At 38.1% G+C, this 5,851-nt stretch overlaps 1 pseudogene; it reads right to left on the bottom strand.

Moving 5' to 3' along the window:
* Positions 1 to 2,128: 2,128 nt before the first annotated feature.
* Positions 2,129 to 5,164, bottom strand: LOC100599728 (annotated as a pseudogene).
* Between the last annotated feature and the right edge of the window lie 687 nt (positions 5,165 to 5,851).

Genomic DNA, 5,851 nt, shown 5'->3' with positions numbered 1-5,851 from the left:
TATGCAACTCTGCACCAGAGACAAAAGTAAGCCCATTTAAAGCATTTTTTCCACCTGCTCATTGCAGTACCTTCATTAAAAGTAGTTTTCAGTGTAAAATTTGGTATTATGTAAATATAATCACTCCCACTGGCCTTCATAACTTTCCAGCACATCTATGAATTGCAAACATACATTTTCCCACTTATATTTACAGAAACTTTTTAAAAAAATATTTTTGCTGGTTTTAATGTTTAGCAATGGGAAATGTGTAACAAATAGGGAATAATGAACTTGAGACTATAAAGAAATTGCATGAGAGAAAACCATTTTAATGAGGGGAGAGATATCCTTCTTATGCCAATCCAAAGAGGATTGGATGCACTGTTGTCACATGCATGTCAACGCTGCACTGTTGTAGACACAGCTGGGAGTGCATAATGACCACATAGCACAAAGGTCTGCAGACTGCAGCATAGCGGGGATTTTAGCAGTAATTTTGTATCTATATGACAGCCAATTCACCTTTCTTCTGGAACAGAATGCTGCACTGTTGTTGTCATCCAACCTCCTCTAGACTGTGGCAGAATTCATCATAATTTCTCTTGAGTTTATAATGCATATTTTTAAAAAAAAGATTTTTATTACAAAAATATGGGGATGACTTTTGATACCCATGGTAAGAAATTCCTTAATGACTATTTTTTTCTCTTATTATAGAGTTTACATTGAATTAAGAAAGAAAAGTATAAAACTTTTGACAATAGCTTTAAACTGAGACATTATATTGTTATAGATTTATTTGTAATTTTGAAGAACAGAGACAGAAATAGATAGTGGCATCAATTAAAAAAGAAGAAATGATTTATGGAAAAAATAATTAATCAGTTAAAATTAATAATCACCCCAAGCTACTATTGATTACTTACTATCTACAAGGCACTTTAATATCAACTTAATACCTGGAATGATGCTAAGAGAGATTAAGAGAATAAATAGCCCTACAATCAAGGAACTTACAATCTAGCAGGAGACATGAGAAATACATAAGTATAATATGGAGTAGAAAACCCGTCATTTCAGTGTATAAAAATGCCATATGTTAAAAGGAGTGCTAGAACATTTTTAAATCAAAGATTCTCAGACAATTTTATAAGTATGTTGCATTGAGCTGACCACCATAACATGGAAAAGATTTGGATGGGGAGTTTGCATGGGGCAATGTGGAAACGGCTGATATTAATAAGTGGTGAGAATTCTCTCAGAGAGTCTATTAGGATATCCCTCATCCTTGAAGGATTGTACAAACTGATGAAACAAACAGCCTGGGGCTGATTATTGAGTGATCTATGCACCAACACTCTATAACAAAGACAATATTATTCAGTGGTTAACAGCAAAGGTTCAGGCATCATATACACCATTTTCAAATCCCACTTATTCTCTGTGTGACCCAGGTTAATTAAGAGGCCTGCGACTATATACTTAGTGTTGTAACATGAATAAGATACAGGATTTAACTTATAGGGAAAAATTTATGCTTCAATGAAAAATTATGCATTGTCCAGATTCTAGAGGACATCTCTTTGAACAATCTGATTCTGATTCTGTGGTAGATATTTTACAATTTTGTAAATTATTAACTGATAGCAATGTAAAATAATTCTTGTCTATGACATACAAATTCAGTCCTGTTGGGTAGAGATTGAATTGACTTCCCTCTCCCACAGTGGAAGAAGCAAATTTAGCCTCTATTTGCACATGCATTTCCACATTGATTTACTCCTTATAAATTTGTGCTTCTTTGACTTTTTTTTGAACCAGTTATTATATCTGTGTGGGTCCCTCATTGATTGAGTTGAATAAAAATCTTTAATACATTTATTTTATATCTATATGAGAGTCATTTCACCTTTCTTCTGGGACTTAATTCTTTTTACTAAATATTATTAGGCTAAGACTTATTCATATCAAGTGTAGCTATGGTTGATTCATATTGATTTTGGATATACTTCAGTGTATTTATTCATATTTTAAAAATCCAAGAATGTTTGACACATTGGCTAGATTTCTTATAAGCACAAAATAAATGTATTTGGAAAAGATATTTTGCCTAAGACTTCACAACTTATCATACTTCTCTGGTTCATTATTGCCTCCCTAAAACCTTCTTCAGTGCTCCTTTCACCTCCTTATTCCTTAAAGTATAGATGAGCAGATTCAACATAGGAGTCACCAGGTTGTAGAAGAGAGTTAGAAACTTGCCTTGGTCTTGGGAAGAGCTGTTTCCTGGCTGCATATACATATAGATGATGCTTCCATAAAACAGGGAGACCATTGTGAGGTGAGAGCTACAGGTATTGAAGGCCTTCCATTGCCTGGCAGCTGACTTGATGCTTAGCACAACGGCAGCAATGTAGCTGTAGGAGACAAGAATAAGAGTGAGGGGCAGTAGGACAATGAGAATGGCAAAAGCAAAAGCCAGCATTTCCACTGCACAAACATCCAAACAAGGCATCTTGATCAGTGCTGGCATTTCACAGAGGAAATGGTTAACTCAGCGGCGGCCACATCTGGAGAGGATCATTGTTAGTGGTGACATGACAATGGCATTGACCAGTCCACTCCCCCAGGCTGCAGCCACCAGTCCTAGACACAGCTGGAGGTGCATAATGACCAGATAGTGCAACGGTTTGCAGACTGCAGCATAGCTGTCATAGGCTGTGACAGCCAGAAGGATGCACTTAATTCCCCTAACAGAAAGGGAAGAGGTCTAACATGTAAGTCTTTAATCCATCTTGAATTAATTTTTGTATAAGGTGTAAGGAAGGGATCCAGTTTCAGCTTTCTACATATGGCTAGCCACTTTTCCCAGCACCATTTATTAAATAGGGGATCCTTTCCCCATTGCTTGTTTTTGTCAGGTTTGTCAAAGATCAGATAGTTGTAGATATGTGGCATTATTTCTGAGGGCTCTGTTCTGTTCCATTGATCTATATCTCTGTTTTGGTACCACTACCATGCTGTTTTGGTACCACTACCATGCTGTTTTGGTTACTGTAGCCTTGTAGTATAGTTTGAAGTTAGGCAGTGTGATGCCTCCGGCTTTGTTCTTTTGGCTTAGGATTGACTTGGCGATGCGGGCTCTTTTTTGGTCCCATATGAACTTTAAAGTAGTTTTTTCTAATTCTGTGAAGAAAGTCATTGGTAGCTTGATGAGGATGGCATTGAATCTATAAATTACCTTGGGCAGTATGGCCATTTTCATGATATTGATTCTTCCAGCCCATGAGCATGGAATGTTCTTCCATTTGTTTGCATCCTCTTTTATTTCATTGAGCAGTGGTTTGTAGTTCTCCTTGAAGAGGTCCTTCACATCCCTTGTAAGTTGGATTCCTAGGTATTTTATTCTCTTTGAAGCAATTGTGAATGGGAGTTCACTCATGATTTGGCTCTCTGTTTGTCTGTTATTGGTGTATAAGAATGATTGTGATTTTTGTGCATTGATTTTGTATCCTGAGACTTTGCTGAAGTTGCTTATCAGCTTAAGGAGATTTTGGGCTGAGACAATGGGGTTTTCTAGATATACAATCATGTCATCTACAAACAGGGACAATTTGACTTCCTCTTTTCCTAATTGAATATCCTTTATTTCCTTCTCCTGCCTGATTGCCCTGGCCAGAACTTCCAACACTATGTTGAATAGGAGTGGTGAATGTTAGACCTAAAACCATAAAAACCCTAGAAGAAAACCTAGGCAACACCATTCAGGACATAGGCATGGGCAAGGACTTCATGTCTAAAACACCAAAAGCAATGACAACAAAAGCCAAAATTGACAAATGGGATCTAATTAAACTAAAGAGCTTCTGCACAGCAAAAGAAACTACCATCAGAGTGAACAGGCAACCTACAAAATGGGAGAAAATTTTTGCAACCTACTCATCTGACAAAGGGCTAATATCCAGAATCTACAATGAACTCAAACAAATTTACAAGAAAAAAATAAACAACCTCATCAAAAAGTGGGCAAAGCGTATGAACAGACACTTCTCAAAAGAAGACATTTATGCAGCCAAAAAACACATGAAAAAATGGTCATCATCACTAGCCATCAGAGAAATGCAAATCAAAACCACAATGAGATACCATCTCACACCAGTTAGAATGGCCATCATTAAAAGTCAGGAAACAACAGGTGCTGGAGAGGATGTGGAGAAATAGGAACACTTTTACACTGTTGGTGGGACTCTAAACTAGTTCAAGCATTGTGGAAGTCAGTGTGGCGATTCCTCAGGGATTTAGAACCAGAAATACCATTTGACCCAGCTATCCCATTACCGGGTATATACCCAACAGACTATAAATCATGCTGCTATAAAGACACATGCACACGTATGTTTATTGCGGCACTATTCACAATAGCAAAGACTTGGAACCAACCCAAACGTCCAACAAGGATAGACTGGATTAAGAAAATGTGGCACATATACACCATGGAATACTATGCAGCCATAAGAAATGATGAGTTCATGTCCTTTGTAAGGACATGGATGAAACTGGAAGTCATCATTCTCAGCAAACTATTGCAAGGACAAAAAATCAAACACCACATGTTCTCACTCATAGGTGGGAATTGAACAACGAGAACACATGGACATGGGAGGGGGAACATCACACTCTGGGGACTGTTGTGGGGTGGGGAAAGGGGGGAGGGACAGCATTAGGAGATACACCTAATGCTAAATGATGAGTTAATGGGTGCAGTACACCAACATGGCACATGTATACATATGTAACAAACCTGCACATTGTGCACATGTACTCTAAAACTTAAAGTATAATAATAATAAAATAAAATGAAAAAAAGGAAAGGAAAGAGAAAAGCTGGACAACACAGCCAGCACAGCTGAGTTTTGTCAGGGCCCCAGAGGTTTACCAGCATTTGTGGGATGCAACTAGTACTGAAGCAGAGATCTAGAAAGGAAAGATTTGCCAGAAAGAAGTACATTGGGGTATGAAGTTGAGAGTCTAATATACACACAAGGATTATGGTTGAATTTCCCAGCACAGCCACTGAATACAGAATAAAATTTACTATAAAGAGCACCATCTCCAGCTTGGGACAATCAGAGAAACCCACCAAGATAAAACCATACGCTGAGCTGTCACTGGATTTTTCCATTGCCTTCCTTTCACATCATCTGTATAGCTAGTAGGGACAAAATGAAGAATATTTAATCTGCAATATCTGAATACCATTGAATGTCAGGATTTGGGGGGGACATATAACTATCAAGCCTAACAACCCACTCAATAATTGTAGCATATCTTCTGCCCAGCTAGCTATATAAGCTGTTTATCATTTGTTCAAACACATAAGGCAAAGTGTTTCATTGTTGGGAAATTCTTATTTATAATCCTCTTTTTATTAAGAAGACATTTTCTCCCTATGATGCACGAGACAAACTATTTTAACTTTACTGAATACACATCAATTGAATACCTCTTCATATTACATCATTAACTGTTTTTTTGTTTGTTTGTTTGTTTTTGAGACAGGGTCTTGCTCTGTAGCCCAGGCTGGTGTGCAATGATACAACCTCAGCTCACTGCAGCCTCTGCCTCTCAGGCCCAAACAATCCTCCCACCTCAGCCTCCTGAGTAGCTGGGACTACAGGCACACACCACCATGCCCGGCTAATTTTGTTCATGTTTTTGTAGAGATAAGGCCTCACTATCTTGCCCAGGCTGGTGTCAAACTCCTGGCCTCAAGCGATCCTCTTGCCTTGGCCTCCCAAAGTGCTGAACCGAATGGATGTTGGCCAGGCGTGAGCCACCGCACCCGGCCAATATCCATTAACATATTATA

The sequence above is a fragment of the Nomascus leucogenys genome, chromosome 22a (assembly GCF_006542625.1).
Source record: "Nomascus leucogenys isolate Asia chromosome 22a, Asia_NLE_v1, whole genome shotgun sequence".
Lineage (NCBI taxonomy): Eukaryota > Metazoa > Chordata > Mammalia > Primates > Hylobatidae > Nomascus > Nomascus leucogenys.
This window is presented reverse-complemented; position numbering and strand designations above follow the sequence as displayed.